The following is a 20,896-nucleotide window of genomic DNA, read 5'->3' on the forward strand; positions in this document are numbered from 1 at the left end:
TACAATGATAGTAGGGGACTTTAAACACTCCCCTCACTGAAATGGACAGGTCATCCAAGCAAAAGATCAGCAAGGAAAATAAAGGCCTTAAATGACACACTGGACCAGATGGACATCACAGATATATTCAGAATATTTCATCCCAAAGCAACAGAATACACATTCTTCTCTAGTGCACATGGAACATTCTCCAGAATAGATCACATCCTCGGTCCTAAATCAGGACTCAACCGGTATCAAAAGATTGGGATCATTCCCTGCATATTTTCAGACCACAATGCTCTAAAGCTAGAACTCAACCACAAAAGGAAGTTTGGAAAGAACCCAAATACATGGAGACTAAACAGTATCCTTCTAAAGAATGAATGGGTCAACCGGGAAATTAAAGAAGAATTGAAAAAAATCATGGAAACAAATGATAATGAAAATACAACGGTTCAAAATCTGTGGGACACAACAAAGGCAGTCCTGAGAGGAAAATATATAGCGGTACAAGCCTTTCTCAAGAAACAAGAAAGGTCTCAGGTACACAACCTAACCCTACACCTAAAGGAGCTGGAGAAAGAACAAGAAAGAAACCCTAAGCCCAGCAGGAGAAGAGAAATCATAAAGATCAGAGCAGAAATCAATGAAATAGAAACCAAAAAAACAATAGAACAAATCAACGAAACTAGGAGCTGGTTCTTTGAAAGAATTAATAAAATTGATAAACCCCTGGCCCGACTTATCAAAAAGAAAAGAGAAAGGACCCAAATAAATAAAATCATGAATGAAAGAGGAGAGATCACAACTAACACCAAAGAAATACAAACTATTATAAGAACATACTATGAGCAACTCTACGGCAACAAATTTGACAATCTGGAAGAAATGGATGCATTCCTAGAAACATATAAACTACCACAACTGAACCAGGAAGAAATAGAAAGCCTGAACAGACCCATAACCAGTAAGGAGATTGAAACAGTCATTAAAAATCTCCAAACAAACAAAAGCCCAGGGCCAGACGGCTTCCCGGGGGAAATTCTACCAAACATTTAAAGAAGAACTAATTCCTATTCTCCTGAAACTGTTCCAAAAAATAGAAATGGAAGGAAAACTTCCAAACTCATTTTATGAGGCCAGCATCACCTTGATCCCAAAACCAGACAAGGATCCCACCAAAAAAGAGAGCTATAGACCGATATCCTTGATGAACACAGATGCGAAAATACTCAACAAAATACTAGCCAATAGGATTCAACAGTACATTAAAAAGATTATTCACCACGACCAAGTGGGATTTATTCCAGGGCTGCAAGGTTGGTTCAACATCCGCAAATCAGTCAATGTGATACAACACATCAATAAAAGAAAGAACAAGAACCATATGATACTCTCAATAGATGCTGAAAAAGCATTTGACAAAGTACAACATCCCTTCCTGATCAAAACTCTTCAAAGTGTAGGGATAGAGGGCACATACCTCAATATCATCAAAGCCATCTATGAAAAACCCACCGCAAATATCATTCTCAATGGAGAAAAACTGAAAGCTTTTCCGCTAAGGTCAGGAACACGGCAGGGATGTCCATTATCACCACTGCTATTCAACATCGTACTAGAGGTCCTAGCCTCAGCAATCAGACAACAAAAGGAAATTAAAGGCATCCAAATCGGCAAAGAAGAAGTCAAATTATCACTCTTCGCAGATGATATGATACTATATGTGGAAAACCCAAAAGACTCCACTCCAAAACTGCTAGAACTTATACAGGAATTCAGTAAAGTGTCAGGATATAAAATCAATGCACAGAAATCAGTTGCATTTCTCTACACCAACAGCAAGACAGAAGAAAGAGATATTAAGGAGTCAATCCCATTTACAATTGCATCCAAAACCATAAGATACCTAGGAATAACCCTAACCAAAGAGACACAGAATCTATACTCAGAAAACTATAAAGTACTCATGAAAGAAATTGAGGAAGACACAAAGAAATGGAAAAATGTTCCATGCTCCTGGATTGGAAGAATAAATATTGTGAAAATGTCTATGCTACCTAAAGCAATCTACACATTTAATGCAATTCCTATCAAAGTACCATCCATCTTTTTCAAAGAAATGGAACAAATAATTCTAAAATTTATATGGAACCAGAAAAGACCTCGAATAGCCAAAGGGATATTGAAAAAGAAAGCCAACGTTGGTGGCATCACAATTCCGGACTTCAAGCTCTATTACAAAGCTGTCATCATCAAGACAACATGGTACTGGCACAAAAACAGACACATAGATCAATGGAACAGAATAGAGAGCCCAGAAATAGACCCTCAAATCTATGATCAACTAATCTTCGACAAAGCAGGAAAGAATGTCCAATGGAAAAAAGACAGCCTTTTCAATAAATGGTGCTGGGAAAATTGGACAGCCACATAAGGAAAAATGAAATTGGACCATTTCCTTACACCACACACAAAAATAGACTCAAAATGGATGAAGGACCTCAATGTACGAAAGGAATCCATCAAAATCCTTGAGGAGAACACGGGCAGCAACCTCTTCGACCTCTGCCGCAGCAATATCTTCCTAGGAACAACGCAAAAGGCAAGGGGAAGCAAGGGAAAAAATGAACTACTGGGATTTCATCAAGATCAAAAGCTTTTGCACAGCAAAAGAAACAGTTAACAAAATCAAAAGACAACTGACAGAATGGGAGAAGATATTTGCAAACGACATATCAGATAAAGGACTAGTGTCCAGAATCTATAAAGAACTTAGCAAACTCAACACCCAAAGAACAAATAATCCAATCAAGAAATGGGCAGAAGACATGAACAGACATTTCTGCAAAGAAGACATCCAGATGGCGAACAGACACATGAAAAAAAGTGCTCCATATCACTCGGCATCAGGGAAATACAAATCAAAACCACAATGAGATATCACCTCACACCAGTCAGAATGGCTAAAATCAACAAGTCAGGAAATGACAGATGCTGGCGAGGATGCGGAGAAAGGGGAACCCTCCTACACTGTTGGTGGGAATGCAAGCTGGTGCAGCCACTCTGGAAAACAGCATGGAGTTTTCCTCAAATGTTGAAAATAGAACTGCCCTATGACCCAGCAATTGCACTATTGGGTATTTACCCTAAAGATACAAATGTAGTGATCCAAAGGGACACATGCACCCGAATGTTTATAGCAGCAATGTCCACAATAGCCAAACTATGGAAAGAACCTAGATGTCCATCAACAGATGAATGGATCAAGAAGATGTGGTATATATACACAATGGAATACTATGCAGCCATCAAAAGAAATGAAATCTTGCCATTTGCAACAACATGGATGGAACTAGAGCGTATCATGCTTAGCGAAATAAGTCAAGCGGAGAAAGACAACTATCATATGATCTCCCTGATATGAGGAAGTGGTGATGCAACATGGAGGCTTAAGTGGGTAGAAGAAGAATAAATGAAACAAGATGGGATTGGGAGGGAGACAAACCATAAGTGACTCTTAATCTCACAAAACAAACTGAGGGTTGCCGGGGGGAGGGGGTTTGGGAGAAGGGGGTGGGATTATGGACATTGGGGAGGGTATGTGCTTTGGTGAGTGCTGTGAAGTGTGTAAACCTGGTGATTCACAGACCTGTACCCCTGGGGATAAAAATATATGTTTATAAAAAATAAAAAATTAAAAAAAAAAAAAAAGAAATGGGAGGCAAGTTTAAAGACAGGGAGCATAATTGTAAAACTTATAAAGAGTTGGTGCATTGAGTGATGGGGCATTAGTGGAAAGTCTTAGAGGAAGCAAAAAAATATAGTAAGATTGGAACAGTATGGGCTTGTTGAACAAATGTGGCCTATTGCCTGTTTTTATAAATAAAGTTTTATTGCGACATACCCATTTCAATATGCTTACACATTCCTGTGGTTGCTTTCATCCCACAACAGCAGAGTTGAGTAATTGATAAAGCCAAAAACTTTTATCAGACTCTTTACAGAAAATATGATCACTGAAATAGAGACTAAGAATAGACATGATGAAGACCAATAGCATCAATTTTAGTTTTGTCTGGAAGCAGGAAGACTTTTTTGGAGATTTCCATTGATATAGTCTCAATATTTTGGTAATATTGGATCTTACTTCTATTACCTGTCTCCTAGATATCTCTCTTTTACCACACTGTTCACTTTTTCCTTCTTCAGCCCCCCTCCCACTGCATTTGCTTTACTCTTCATCTTCTTGTGTCATTTCTTTTCCTTTCCCTTGCTATCTTTTTCTTCTTTGCCACCTCAGGAATCTTAATTCCCAAAATTTTCTGCCAAGTTGTTAATAATACATACATAGGGAAATAGGGTTTAAATTATAGATTCATTGTACTTAGACTTTAATTTGTCTTTTTTCAGAGGTGGCATTTCTAGGACCATGTTTTCCTAAGGCAGAGCTCACCTGCGCTCTTCCACGAAGAACAGAATCCTGCAGTGGATTTCACACTAAATCCGCTCCCATCACTTGCTTTAGATGCATCTTGCTATACCAGTTTATGTGAGTGTCACCACCTGCAGCTTAAATAATGGACAATTTCACTGACTCAGTATAGCCTTTGGCTCTTATGTCATATTTCTTCCCTGCCTCCTCTAAAGAAATGCCTGTTTTTTTCCTTCCCCAGGTTATTACAAATCTAGTCACTATTACAGTAGCACAGTTTTCTAGTCCCTTTAGTTTTGCTCATATTGATTTTTAGCTCTATTTTATTTACATTGCTTTTAAAGTAGTATGTGGGCATTTTCATTCATACAGGTGGCTCAATGAAAGAACACTGTGCTCTTTGTACTCAACAAGCAATTTTTCTCATTTGAGATCCCTTTTAAATTAAGTAATATAATAACTTAAGTAGTTAGTGCTTCCTGTAAGAGATTTTTATCATTGCATACCATATACCATGAACACTATCATTTATCATGAGCAAACCAAAATAAAGAGGATTTGTGTACTATCAGTTAAGTTGACCCAAAGTCAGTCATACACAACACCAAATTCCCACATATCTTCAACTTACAATCTATTCAATGAACATCTAATTCCTGCTTAACAGATTGTCAGAAAACCACACAGTATTACAAGATTTTCCTAGATCTTTTTTGAAAGGTTAACTTATGAACAAATGAAAGGTAAAAGAAAGACATAATATGAGCAATTAAGTTTTTTTTGCAATTAAGAACTTTGATGCAACTTAAAGTAATGATAACGTAATTATCTGTAGTAGCATGCTCCTGTTAAATTTGCAGAGTAAGAGGGGGAGGAGTCAAGATGGCGGAGAAGTAGCAAGCTGAGACTGCTTCAGCTAGCCGGAGATCAGCTAGATAGCTTATCTAAAGATTGCAAACACCTGAAAATCCATCGGCAGATCGAAGAGAAGAAGAACAGCAATTCTGGAAACAGAAAAACAACCACTTTCTGAAAGGTAGGACCGGCGGAGAAGTGAATCCAAAGCGACGGGAAGAGAGACCCCGGGGGGAGGGGCCGGCTCCCGGCAAGCGGCGGAGCAACCGCGCACAAAATCAGGACTTTTAAAAGTCTGTTCCGCTGAGGGACATCGCTCCAGAGGCTAAACCGGGGCGAAGCCCACGCGGGGTCAGCGTGGCCTCAGGTCCCGCAGGGTCACAGAAGGATCGGGGGTGTCTGAGTGTCGCAGAGCTTGCGGGTATTGGGACGGGGAAAGCCGGCTGCAGAGACAGAGCCGACAGTAAGCTCGCAGCTCCGTGTTACCTTGAACCGGTCGTAGGCTCGGTGAGCTCGGAGCGCGGCCGGAGGTCAGGCAGACGGGAGTAACTGGGCGCTGTTCTCTGAGGGCGCACTGAGGAGTGCGGCCCTGGGCTCTCGGCTCCTCCGGGCCGGAGACCAGGAGGCCGCCATTTGTATTCCCGTCCTCTGGAACTCTACGGAAAGCGCTCAGGGAACAAAAGCTCCTGAAAGCAAACCCCGGCCCCGGGTAAGGGCGGCGTAATTCCGCCTGGGGCAAAGACACTTGAGAATCACTACAACAGGCCCCTCCCCCAGAAGATCAACAAGAAATCCAGCCGAGACCAAGTTCACCTACCAAGGAGTGCGGTTTCAATACCAAGGAGAGCAGCAGAATTCCAGAGGAGGAGAAAGCCAAGCACAGAACTCATGGCTTTTTTCCTGTGATTTTTTTTAGTCTTGCAGTTAATTTAATTTTTTTCTTTTTCATTTTTTTCTTTTTCTCGCCTTCGGGTAAAATTTTTTTTTAACTGTTACCTTTTTCTTTTTTAACGATTTTATACTAGTTTATCTAATATATATATTTTTTCTTTTTTACATTTTTCTTAGGTGTATTCTTTTTTTAAAAAATTCTTTTCTTTTCTTCTCTTTTTTTTTTCTTTTCTTTTTGTTTTTTTTTTTTTTCTTTCTTCCTTTTTGAACCTCTTTTTATCCCCTTTCTCCCCACTCACGATTTTGGATCTCTTCTAATTTGGTTAAAGCATATTTTCCTGGGGTTGTTGCCACCCTTTTAGTATTTTACTTGCCCCTTCATTTAGTCTTATCTGGACAAAATGACAAGACGTAAAAATTCAACACAAAAAAAAGAACAAGAGGCAGTACCGAAGGCTAGGGACCTAATCAATACAGACATCGGTAATATGTCAGATCTAGAGTTCAGAATGACAATTCTCAAGGTTCTAGCCGGGCTCGAAAAAGGCATGGAAGATATTAGAGAAACCCTCTCGAGAGATATAAAAGCCCTTTCTGGAGAAATAAAAGAACTAAAATCTAACCAAGGTGAAATCAAAAAAGCTATTAATGAGGTGCAATCAAAAATGGAGGCTCTCACTGCTAGGATAAATGAGGCAGAAGAAAGAATTAGTGATATAGAAGACCAAATGACAGAGAATAAAGAAGCTGAGCAAAAGAGGGACAAACAGCTACTGGACCACGAGGGGAGAATTCGAGAGATAAGTGACACCATAAGACGAAACAACATTAGAATAATTGGGATTCCAGAAGAAGAAGAAAGTGAGAGCAGAAGGTATCCTGGAGAGAATTATTGGGGAGAATTTCCCCAATATGGCAAAGGGAACGAGCATCAAAATTCAGGAGGTTCAGAGAATGCCCCTCAAAATCAATAAGAATAGGCCCACACCCCGTCACCTAATAGTAAAATTTACAAGTCTCAATGACAAAGAGAAAATCCTGAAAGCAGCCCGGGAAAAGAAGTCTGTAACATACAATGTAACATACAATGGTAAAAATATTAGATTGGCAGCTGACTTATCCACAGAGACCTGGCAGGCCAGAAAGAGCTGGCATGATATTTTCAGAGCACTAAACGAGAAAAACATGCAGCCAAGAATACTATATCCAGCTAGGCTATCATTGAAAATAGAAGGAGAGATTAAAAGCTTCCAGGACAAACAACAACTGAAAGAATTTGCAAATACCAAACCAGCTCTACAGGAAATATTGAAAGGGGTCCTCTAAGCAAAAGAGAGAGCCTACAAGTGGTAGATCAGAAAGGAACAGAGACCATATACAGTAACAGTCACCTTACAGGCAATACAATGGCACTAAATTCATATCTCTCAATAGTTACCCTGAATGTGAATGGGCTAAATGCCCCTGTCAAAAGACACAGGGTATCAGAATGGATAAAAAAACAAAACCCATCTATATGTTGCCTCCAAGAAACACATTTCAAGCCCGAAGACACCTCCAGATTTAAAGTGAGGGGGTGGAAAAGAATTTACCATGCTAATGGACATCAGAAGAAAGCAGGAGTGGCAATCCTTATATCAGATCAATTAGATTTTAAGCCAAAGACTATAATAAGAGATGAGGAAGGACACTATATCATACTCAAAGGGTCTGTCCAACAAGAAGATTTAACAATTTTAAATATCTATGCCCCCAATGTGGGAGCAGCCAACTATATAAACCAATTAATAACAAAATCAAAGAAACACATCAACAATAATACAATGATAGTAGGGGACTTTAACACTCCCCTCACTGAAATGGACAGGTCATCCAAGCAAAAGATCAGCAAGGAAATAAAGGCCTTAAATGACACACTGGACCAGATGGACATCACAGATATATTCAGAATATTTCATCCCAAAGCAACAGAATACACATTCTTCTCTAGTGCACATGGAACATTCTCCAGAATAGATCACATCCTCGGTCCTAAATCAGGACTCAACCGGTATCAAAAGATTGGGATCATTCCCTGCATATTTTCAGACCACAATGCTCTAAAGCTAGAACTCAACCACAAAAGGAAGTTTGGAAAGAACCCAAATACATGGAGACTAAACAGTATCCTTCTAAAGAATGAATGGGTCAACCGGGAAATTAAAGAAGAATTGAAAAAAATCATGGAAAACAAATGATAATGAAAATACAACGGTTCAAAATCTGTGGGACACAACAAAGGCAGTCCTGAGAGGAAAATATATAGCGGTACAAGCCTTTCTCAAGAAACAAGAAAGGTCTCAGGTACACAACCTAACCCTACACCTAAAGGAGCTGGAGAAAGAAAGAACAAGAAGAAACCCTAAGCCCAGCAGGAGAAGAGAAATCATAAAGATCAGAGCAGAAATCAATGAAATAGAAACAAAAAAAAAACAATAGAACAAATCAACGAAACTAGGAGCTGGTTCTTTGAAAGAATTAATAAAATTGATAAACCCCTGGCCCGACTTATCAAAAAGAAAAGAGAAAGGACCCAAATAAATAAAATCATGAATGAAAGAGGAGAGATCACAACTAACACCAAAGAAATACAAACTATTATAAGAACATACTATGAGCAACTCTACGGCAACAAATTTGACAATCTGGAAGAAATGGATGCATTCCTAGAAACATATAAACTACCACAACTGAACCAGGAAGAAATAGAAAGCCTGAACAGACCCATAACCAGTAAGGAGATTGAAACAGTCATTAAAAATCTCCAAACAAACAAAAGCCCAGGGCCAGACGGCTTCCCGGGGGAATTCTACCAAACATTTAAAGAAGAACTAATTCCTATTCTCCTGAAACTGTTCCAAAAAATAGAAATGGAAGGAAAACTTCCAAACTCATTTTATGAGGCCAGCATCACCTTGATCCCAAAACCAGACAAGGATCCCACCAAAAAAGAGAGCTATAGACCGATATCCTTGATGAACACAGATGCGAAAATACTCAACAAAATACTAGCCAATAGGATTCAACAGTACATTAAAAAGATTATTCACCACGACCAAGTGGGATTTATTCCAGGGCTGCAAGGTTGGTTCAACATCCGCAAATCAGTCAATGTGATACAACACATCAATAAAAGAAAGAACAAGAACCATATGATACTCTCAATAGATGCTGAAAAAGCATTTGACAAAGTACAACATCCCTTCCTGATCAAAACTCTTCAAAGTGTAGGGATAGAGGGCACATACCTCAATATCATCAAAGCCATCTATGAAAAAACCCACCGCAAATATCATTCTCAATGGAGAAAAACTGAAAGCTTTTCCGCTAAGGTCAGGAACACGGCAGGGATGTCCATTATCACCACTGCTATTCAACATCGTACTAGAGGTCCTAGCCTCAGCAATCAGACAACAAAAGGAAATTAAAGGCATCCAAATCGGCAAAGAAGAAGTCAAATTATCACTCTTCGCAGATGATATGATACTATATGTGGAAAACCCCAAAAGACTCCACTCCAAAACTGCTAGAACTTATACAGGAATTCAGTAAAGTGTCAGGATATAAAATCAATGCACAGAAATCAGTTGCATTTCTCTACACCAACAGCAAGACAGAAGAAAGAGATATTAAGGAGTCAATCCCATTTACAATTGCATCCAAAACCATAAGATACCTAGGAATAACCCTAACCAAAGAGACACAGAATCTATACTCAGAAAACTATAAAGTACTCATGAAAGAAATTGAGGAAGACACAAAGAAATGGAAAAATGTTCCATGCTCCTGGATTGGAAGAATAAATATTGTGAAAATGTCTATGCTACCTAAAGCAATCTACACATTTAATGCAATTCCTATCAAAGTACCATCCATCTTTTTCAAAGAAATGGAACAAATAATTCTAAAATTTATATGGAACCAGAAAAGACCTCGAATAGCCAAAGGGATATGAAAAAGAAAGCCAACGTTGGTGGCATCACAATTCCGGACTTCAAGCTCTATTACAAAGCTGTCATCATCAAGACAACATGGTACTGGCACAAAAAACAGACACATAGATCAATGGAACAGAATAGAGAGCCCAGAAATAGACCCTCAAATCTATGATCAACTAATCTTCGACAAAGCAGGAAAGAATGTCCAATGGAAAAAAAAAAGACAGCCTTTTCAATAAATGGTGCTGGGAAAATTGGACAGCCACATAAGGAAAAATGAAATTGGACCATTTCCTTACACCACACACAAAAATAGACTCAAAATGGATGAAGGACCTCAATGTACGAAAGGAATCCATCAAAATCCTTGAGGAGAACACGGGCAGCAACCTCTTCGACCTCTGCCGCAGCAATATCTTCCTAGGAACAACGCAAAAGGCAAGGGAAGCAAGGGGAAAAAATGAACTACTGGGATTTCATCAAGATCAAAAGCTTTTGCACAGCAAAAGAAACAGTTAACAAAATCAAAAGACAACTGACAGAATGGGAGAAGATATTTGCAAACGACATATCAGATAAAGGACTAGTGTCCAGAATCTATAAAGAACTTAGCAAACTCAACACCCAAAGAACAAATAATCCAATCAAGAAATGGGGCAGAAGACATGAACAGACATTTCTGCAAAGAAGACATCCAGATGGCGAACAGACACATGAAAAAGTGCTCCATATCACTCGGCATCAGGGAAATACAAATCAAAACCACAATGAGATATCACCTCACACCAGTCAGAATGGCTAAAATCAACAAGTCAGGAAATGACAGATGCTGGCGAGGATGCGGAGAAAGGGGAACCCTCCTACACTGTTGGTGGGAATGCAAGCTGGTGCAGCCACTCTGGAAAACAGCATGGAGTTTCCTCAAAATGTTGAAAAAATAGAACTGCCCTATGACCCAGCAATTGCACTATTGGGTATTTACCCTAAAGATACAAATGTAGTGATCCAAAGGGACACATGCACCCGAATGTTTATAGCAGCAATGTCCACAATAGCCAAACTATGGAAAGAACCTAGATGTCCATCAACAGATGAATGGATCAAGAAGATGTGGTATATATACACAATGGAATACTATGCAGCCATCAAAAGAAATGAAATCTTGCCATTTGCAACAACATGGATGGAACTAGAGCGTATCATGCTTAGCGAAATAAGTCAAGCGGAGAAAGACAACTATCATATGATCTCCCTGATATGAGGAAGTGGTGATGCAACATGGAGGCTTAAGTGGGTAGAAGAAGAATAAATGAAACAAGATGGGATTGGGAGGGAGACAAACCATAAGTGACTCTTAATCTCACAAAACAAACTGAGGGTTGCCGGGGGGGAGGGGGTTTGGGAGAAGGGGGTGGGATTATGGACATTGGGGAGGGTATGTGCTTTGGTGAGTGCTGTGAAGTGTGTAAACCTGGTGATTCACAGACCTGTACCCCTGGGGATAAAAAATATATGTTTAATAAAAAAATAAAAAATTAAAAAAAAAAAAAAAGAAATGGGAGGCAAGTTTAAAGACAGGGAGCATAATTGTAAAACTTATAAAGAGTTGGTGCATTGAGTGATGGGGCATTAGTGGAAAGTCTTAGAGGAAGCAAAAAAATATAGTAAGATTGGAACAGTATGGGCTTGTTGAACAAATGTGGCCTATTGCCTGTTTTTATAAATAAAGTTTTATTGCGACATACCCATTTCAATATGCTTACACATTCCTGTGGTTGCTTTCATCCCACAACAGCAGAGTTGAGTAATTGATAAAGCCAAAAACTTTTATCAGACTCTTTACAGAAAATATGATCACTGAAATAGAGACTAAGAATAGACATGATGAAGACCAATAGCATCAATTTTAGTTTTGTCTGGAAGCAGGAAGACTTTTTTGGAGATTTCCATTGATATAGTCTCAATATTTTGGTAATATTGGATCTTACTTCTATTACCTGTCTCCTAGATATCTCTCTTTTACCACACTGTTCACTTTTTCCTTCTTCAGCCAGCCCCCCTCCCACTGCATTTGCTTTACTCTTCATCTTCTTGTGTCATTTCTTTTCCTTTCCCTTGCTATCTTTTTCTTCTTTGCCACCTCAGGAATCTTAATTCCCAAAATTTTCTGCCAAGTTGTTAATAATACATACATAGGGAAATAGGGTTTAAATTATAGATTCATTGTACTTAGACTTTAATTTGTCTTTTTTCAGAGGTGGCATTTCTAGGACCATGTTTTCCTAAGGCAGAGCTCACCTGCGCTCTTCCACGAAGAACAGAATCCTGCAGTGGATTTCACACTAAATCCGCTCCCATCACTTGCTTTAGATGCATCTTGCTATACCAGTTTATGTGAGTGTCACCACCTGCAGCTTAAATAATGGACAATTTCACTGACTCAGTATAGCCTTTGGCTCTTATGTCATATTTCTTCCCTGCCTCCTCTAAAGAAATGCCTGTTTTTTTCCTTCCCCAGGTTATTACAAATCTAGTCACTATTACAGTAGCACAGTTTTCTAGTCCCTTTAGTTTTGCTCATATTGATTTTTAGCTCTATTTTATTTACATTGCTTTTAAAGTAGTATGTGGGCATTTTCATTCATACAGGTGGCTCAATGAAAGAACACTGTGCTCTTTGTACTCAACAAGCAATTTTTCTCATTTGAGATCCCTTTTAAATTAAGTAATATAATAACTTAAGTAGTTAGTGCTTCCTGTAAGAGATTTTTATCATTGCATACCATATACCATGAACACTATCATTTATCATGAGCAAACCAAAATAAAGAGGATTTGTGTACTATCAGTTAAGTTGACCCAAAGTCAGTCATACACAACACCAAATTCCCACATATCTTCAACTTACAATCTATTCAATGAACATCTAATTCCTGCTTAACAGATTGTCAGAAAACCACACAGTATTACAAGATTTTCCTAGATCTTTTTTGAAAGGTTAACTTATGAACAAATGAAAGGTAAAAGAAAGACATAATATGAGCAATTAAGTTTTTTTTGCAATTAAGAACTTTGATGCAACTTAAAGTAATGATAACGTAATTATCTGTAGTAGCATGCTCCTGTTAAATTTGCAGAGTAAGAGGGGGAGGAGTCAAGATGGCGGAGAAGTAGCAAGCTGAGACTGCTTCAGCTAGCCGGAGATCAGCTAGATAGCTTATCTAAAGATTGCAAACACCTGAAAATCCATCGGCAGATCGAAGAGAAGAAGAACAGCAATTCTGGAAACAGAAAAAAACAACCACTTTCTGAAAGGTAGGACCGGCGGGAGAAGTGAATCCAAAGCGACGGGAAGAGAGACCCCCGGGGGGAGGGGCCGGCTCCCGGCAAGCGGCGGAGCAACCGCGCACAAAATCAGGACTTTTAAAAGTCTGTTCCGCTGAGGGACATCGCTCCAGAGGCTAAACCGGGGCGAAGCCCACGCGGGGTCAGCGTGGCCTCAGGTCCCGCAGGGTCACAGAAGGATCGGGGGTGTCTGAGTGTCGCAGAGCTTGCGGGTATTGGAACGGGAAAGCCGGCTGCAGAGACAGAGCCGACAGTAAGCTCGCAGCTCCGTGTTACCTTGAACCGGTCGTAGGCTCGGTGAGCTCGGGAGCGCGGCCGGAGGTCAGGCAGACGGGAGTAACTGGGCGCTGTTCTCTGAGGGCGCACTGAGGAGTGCGGCCCTGGGCTCTCGGCTCCTCCGGGCCGGAGACCAGGAGGCCGCCATTTGTATTCCCGTCCTCTGGAACTCTACGGAAAGCGCTCAGGGAACAAAAGCTCCTGAAAGCAAAACCCCGGCCCCGGGTAAGGGCGGCGTAATTCCGCCTGGGGCAAAGACACTTGAGAATCACTACAACAGGCCCCTCCCCCAGAAGATCAACAAGAAATCCAGCCGAGACCAAGTTCACCTACCAAGGAGTGCGGTTTCAATACCAAGGAGAGCAGCAGAATTCCAGAGGAGGAGAAAGCCAAGCACAGAACTCATGGCTTTTTTCCTGTGATTTTTTTTTTAGTCTTGCAGTTAATTTAATTTTTTTCTTTTTCATTTTTTTTCTTTTTTCTCGCCCTTCGGGTAAAATTTTTTTTTAACTGTTACCTTTTTCTTTTTTAACGATTTTATACTAGTTTATCTAATATATATATTTTTTTCTTTTTTACATTTTTCTTAGGTGTATTCTTTTTTTTAAAAAATTCTTTTCTTTTCTTCTCTTTTTTTTTTTTCTTTTCTTTTTTTTTTTTTTTTTTTTTTCTTTCTTCCTTTTTGAACCTCTTTTTATCCCTTTCTTTCTCCCCACTCACGATTTTGGATCTCTTCTAATTTGGTTAAAGCATATTTTCCTGGGGTTGTTGCCACCCTTTTAGTATTTTACTTGCCCCTTCATTTAGTCTTATCTGGACAAAATGACAAGACGTAAAAATTCAACACAAAAAAAAAGAACAAGAGGCAGTACCGAAGGCTAGGGACCTAATCAATACAGACATCGGTAATATGTCAGATCTAGAGTTCAGAATGACAATTCTCAAGGTTCTAGCCGGGCTCGAAAAAGGCATGGAAGATATTAGAGAAAACCCTCTCGAGAGATATAAAAGCCCTTTCTGGAGAAATAAAAGAACTAAAATCTAACCAAGGTGAAATCAAAAAAAGCTATTAATGAGGTGCAATCAAAAATGGAGGCTCTCACTGCTAGGATAAATGAGGCAGAAGAAAGAATTAGTGATATAGAAGACCAAATGACAGAGAATAAAGAAGCTGAGCAAAAGAGGGACAAACAGCTACTGGACCACGAGGGGAGAATTCGAGAGATAAGTGACACCATAAGACGAAACAACATTAGAATAATTGGGATTCCAGAAGAAGAAGAAAGTGAGAGGGGAGCAGAAGGTATCCTGGAGAGAATTATTGGGGAGAATTTCCCCAATATGGCAAAGGGAACGAGCATCAAAATTCAGGAGGTTCAGAGAATGCCCCTCAAAATCAATAAGAATAGGCCCACACCCCGTCACCTAATAGTAAAATTTACAAGTCTCAATGACAAAGAGAAAATCCTGAAAGCGGCCCGGGAAAAGAAGTCTGTAACATACAATGGTAAAAATATTAGATTGGCAGCTGACTTATCCACAGAGACCTGGCAGGCCAGAAAGAGCTGGCATGATATTTTCAGAGCACTAAATGAGAAAAAACATGCAGCCAAGAATACTATATCCAGCTAGGCTATCATTGAAAATAGAAGGAGAGATTAAAAGCTTCCAGGACAAACAACAACTGAAAGAATTTGCAAATACCAAACCAGCTCTACAGGAAATATTGAAAGGGGTCCTCTAAGCAAAGAGAGAGCCTACAAGTGGTAGATCAGAAAGGAACAGAGACCATATACAGTAACAGTCACCTTACAGGCAATACAATGGCACTAAATTCATATCTCTCAATAGTTACCCTGAATGTTAATGGGCTAAATGCCCCTGTCAAAAAGACACAGAGTATCAGAATGGATAAAAAAAAACAAAACCCATCTATATGTTGCCTCCAAGAAACACATTTCAAGCCCGAAGACACCTCCAGATTTAAAGTGAGGGGGTGGAAAAGAATTTACCATGCTAATGGACATCAGAAGAAAGCAGGAGTGGCAATCCTTATATCAGATCAATTAGATTTTAAGCCAAAGACTATAATAAGAGATGAGGAAGGACACTATATCATACTCAAAGGGTCTGTCCAACAAGAAGATTTAACAATTTTAAATATCTATGCCCCCAATGTGGGAGCAGCCAACTATATAAACCAATTAATAACAAAATCAAAGAAAACACATCAACAATAATACAATCATAGTAGGGGACTTTAACACTCCCCTCACTGAAATGGACAGGTCATCCAAGCAAAAGATCAGCAAGGAAATAAAGGCCTTAAACGACACACTGGACCAGATGGACATCACAGATATATTCAGAATATTTCATCCCCAAAGCAACAGAATACACATTCTTCTCTAGTGCACATGGAACATTCTCCAGAATAGATCACATCCTCGGTCCTAAATCAGGACTCAACCGGTATCAAAAGATTGGGATCATTCCCTGCATATTTTCAGACCACAATGCTCTAAAGCTAGAACTCAACCACAAAAGGAAGTTTGGAAAGAACCCAAATACATGGAGACTAAACAGTATCCTTCTAAAGAATGAATGGGTCAACCGGGAAATTAAAGAAGAATTGAAAAAAATCATGGAAACAAATGATAATGAAAATACAACGGTTCAAAATCTGTGGGACACAACAAAGGCAGTCCTGAGAGGAAAATATATAGCGCTACAAGCCTTTCTCAAGAAACAAGAAAGGTCTCAGGTACACAACCTAACCCTACACCTAAAGGAGCTGGAGAAAGAACAAGAAAGAAACCCTAAGCCCAGCAGGAGAAGAGAAATCATAAAGATCAGAGCAGAAATCAATGAAATAGAAACCAAAAAAACAATAGAACAAATCAACGAAACTAGGAGCTGGTTCTTTGAAAGAATTAATAAAATTGATAAACCCCTGGCCCGACTTATCAAAAAGAAAAGAGAAAGGACCCAAATAAATAAAATCATGAATGAAAGAGGAGAGATCACAACTAACACCAAAGAAATACAAACTATTATAAGAACATACTATGAGCAACTCTACGGCAACAAATTTGACAATCTGGAAGAAATGGATGCATTCCTAGAAACATATAAACTACCACAACTGAACCAGGAAGAAATAGAAAGCCTGAACAGACCCATAACCAGTAAGGAGATTGAAACAGTCATTAAAAATCTCCAAACAAACAAAAGCCCAGGGCCAGACGGCTTCCCGGGGGAATTCTACCAAACATTTAAAGAAGAACTAATTCCTATTCTCCTGAAACTGTTCCAAAAAATAGAAATGGAAGGAAAACTTCCAAACTCATTTTATGAGGCCAGCATCACCTTGATCCCAAAACCAGACAAGGATCCCACCAAAAAAGAGAGCTATAGACCGATATCCTTGATGAACACAGATGCGAAAATACTCAACAAAATACTAGCCAATAGGATTCAACAGTACATTAAAAAGGATTATTCACCACGACCAAGTGGGATTTATTCCAGGGCTGCAAGGTTGGTTTCAACATCCGCAAATCAGTCAATGTGATACAAACACATCAATAAAAGAAAGAACAAGAACCATATGATACTCTCAATAGATGCTGAAAAAGCATTTGACAAAGTACAAACATCCCTTCCTGATCAAAACTCTTCAAAGTGTAGGGATAGAGGGCACATACCTCAATATCATCAAAGCCATCTATGAAAAACCCACCGCAAATATCATTCTCAATGGAGAAAAACTGAAAGCTTTTCCGCTAAGGTCAGGAACACGGCAGGGATGTCCATTATCACCACTGCTATTCAACATCGTACTAGAGGTCCTAGCCTCAGCAATCAGACAACAAAAGGAAATTAAAGGCATCCAAATCGGCAAAGAAGAAGTCAAATTATCACTCTTCGCAGATGATATGATACTATATGTGGAAAACCCAAAAGACTCCACTCCAAAACTGCTAGAACTTATACAGGAATTCAGTAAAGTGTCAGGATATAAAATCAATGCACAGAAATCAGTTGCATTTCTCTACACCAACAGCAAGACAGAAGAAAGAGATATTAAGGAGTCAATCCCATTTACAATTGCATCCAAAACCATAAGATACCTAGGAATAACCCTAACCAAAGAGACACAGAATCTATACTCAGAAAACTATAAAGTACTCATGAAAGAAATTGAGGAAGACACAAAGAAATGGAAAAATGTTCCATGCTCCTGGATTGGAAGAATAAATATTGTGAAAATGTCTATGCTACCTAAAGCAATCTACACATTTAATGCAATTCCTATCAAAGTACCATCCATCTTTTTCAAAGAAATGGAACAAATAATTCTAAAATTTATATGGAACCAGAAAAGACCTCGAATAGCCAAAGGGATATTGAAAAAGAAAGCCAACGTTGGTGGCATCACAATTCCGGACTTCAAGCTCTATTACAAAGCTGTCATCATCAAGACAACATGGTACTGGCACAAAAACAGACACATAGATCAATGGAACAGAATAGAGAGCCCAGAAATAGACCCTCAAATCTATGATCAACTAATCTTCGACAAAGCAGGAAAGAATGTCCAATGGAAAAAAGACAGCCTTTTCAATAAATGGTGCTGGGAAAATTGGACAGCCACATAAGGAAAAATGAAATTGGACCATTTCCTTACACCACACACAAAAATAGACTCAAAATGGATGAAGGACCTCAATGTACGAAAGGAATCCATCAAAATCCTTGAGGAGAACACGGGCAGCAACCTCTTCGACCTCTGCCGCAGCAATATCTTCCTAGGAACAACGCAAAAGGCAAGGGAAGCAAGGGAAAAAATGAACTACTGGGATTTCATCAAGATCAAAAGCTTTTGCACAGCAAAAGAAACAGTTAACAAAATCAAAAGACAACTGACAGAATGGGAGAAGATATTTGCAAACGACATATCAGATAAAGGACTAGTGTCCAGAATCTATAAAGAACTTAGCAAACTCAACACCCAAAGAACAAATAATCCAATCAAGAAATGGGCAGAAGACATGAACAGACATTTCTGCAAAGAAGACATCCAGATGGCGAACAGACACATGAAAAAGTGCTCCATATCACTCGGCATCAGGGAAATACAAATCAAAACCACAATGAGATATCACCTCACACCAGTCAGAATGGCTAAAATCAACAAGTCAGGAAATGACAGATGCTGGCGAGGATGCGGAGAAAGGGGAACCCTCCTACACTGTTGGTGGGAATGCAAGCTGGTGCAGCCACTCTGGAAAACAGCATGGAGTTTCCTCAAAATGTTGAAAATAGAACTGCCCTATGACCCAGCAATTGCACTATTGGGTATTTACCCTAAAGATACAAATGTAGTGATCCAAAGGGACACATGCACCCGAATGTTTATAGCAGCAATGTCCACAATAGCCAAACTATGGAAAGAACCTAGATGTCCATCAACAGATGAATGGATCAAGAAGATGTGGTATATATACACAATGGAATACTATGCAGCCATCAAAAGAAATGAAATCTTGCCATTTGCAACAACATGGATGGAACTAGAGCGTATCATGCTTAGCGAAATAAGTCAAGCGGAGAAAGACAACTATCATATGATCTCCCTGATATGAGGAAGTGGTGATGCAACATGGAGGCTTAAGTGGGTAGAAGAAGAATAAATGAAACAAGATGGGATTGGGAGGGAGACAAACCATAAGTGACTCTTAATCTCACAAAACAAACTGAGGGTTGCCGGGGGGGGGGGGGTTTGGGAGAAGGGGGTGGGATTATGGACATTGGGGAGGGTATGTGCTTTGGTGAGTGCTGTGAAGTGTGTAAACCTGGTGATTCACAGACCTGTACCCCTGGGGATAAAAATATATGTTTATAAAAAATAAAAAATTAAAAAAAAAAAAAAAGAAATGGGAGGCAAGTTTAAAGACAGGGAGCATAATTGTAAAACTTATAAAGAGTTGGTGCATTGAGTGATGGGGCATTAGTGGAAAGTCTTAGAGGAAGCAAAAAAATATAGTAAGATTGGAACAGTATGGGCTTGTTGAACAAATGTGGCCTATTGCCTGTTTTTATAAATAAAGTTTTATTGCGACATACCCATTTCAATATGCTTACACATTCCTGTGGTTGCTTTCATCCCACAACAGCAGAGTTGAGTAATTGATAAAGCCAAAAACTTTTATCAGACTCTTTACAGAAAATATGATCACTGAAATAGAGACTAAGAATAGACATGATGAAGACCAATAGCATCAATTTTAGTTTTGTCTGGAAGCAGGAAGACTTTTTTGGAGATTTCCATTGATATAGTCTCAATATTTTGGTAATATTGGATCTTACTTCTATTACCTGTCTCCTAGATATCTCTCTTTTACCACACTGTTCACTTTTTCCTTCTTCAGCCCCCCTCCCACTGCATTTGCTTTACTCTTCATCTTCTTGTGTCATTTCTTTTCCTTTCCCTTGCTATCTTTTTCTTCTTTGCCACCTCAGGAATCTTAATTCCCAAAATTTTTTCTGCCAAGTTGTTAATAATACATACATAGGGAAATAGGGTTTAAATTATAGATTCATTGTACTTAGACTTTAATTTGTCTTTTTTCAGAGGTGGCATTTCTAGGACCATGTTTTCCTAAGGCAGAGCTCACCTGCGCTCTTCCACGAAGAACAGAATCCTGCAGTGGATTTCACACTAAATCCGCTCCCATCACTTGCTTTAGATGCATCTTGCTATACCAGTTTATGTGAGTGTCACCACCTGCAGCTTAAATAATGGACAATTTCACTGACTCAGTATAGCCTTTGGCTCTTATGTCATATTTTCTTCCCTGCCTCCTCTAAAGAAATGCCTGTTTTTTTCCTTCCCCAGGTTATTACAAATCTAGTCACTATTACAGTAGCACAGTTTTCTAGTCCCTTTAGTTTTGCTCATATTGATTTTTAGCTCTATTTTATTTACATTGCTTTTAAAGTAGTATGTGGGCATTTTCATTCATACAGGTGGCTCAATGAAAGAACACTGTGCTCTTTGTACTCAACAAGCAATTTTTTCTCATTTGAGATCCCTTTTAAATTAAGTAATATAATAACTTAAGTAGTTAGT

The 20,896-nt window shown here is 39.1% G+C and overlaps 1 long non-coding RNA gene across 1 annotated transcript; it reads left to right on the top strand.

The window, feature by feature from the left end:
* Positions 1-4,401: 4,401 nt before the first annotated feature.
* Positions 4,402-20,572, top strand: LOC123392253. Its single transcript, XR_006606967.1, has 3 exons — positions 4,402-4,534; positions 12,396-12,534; positions 20,399-20,572. It is a non-coding gene; the product is annotated as an uncharacterized LOC123392253 (long non-coding RNA).
* The last annotated feature ends 324 nt before the right edge of the window (positions 20,573-20,896 follow it).

Source organism: Mustela putorius, unplaced genomic scaffold (genome assembly GCF_011764305.1).
Source record: "Mustela putorius furo isolate JIRA1106 unplaced genomic scaffold, ASM1176430v1.1 tig00000480_pilon_pilon_pilon, whole genome shotgun sequence".
Classification (NCBI taxonomy): domain Eukaryota; kingdom Metazoa; phylum Chordata; class Mammalia; order Carnivora; family Mustelidae; genus Mustela; species Mustela putorius.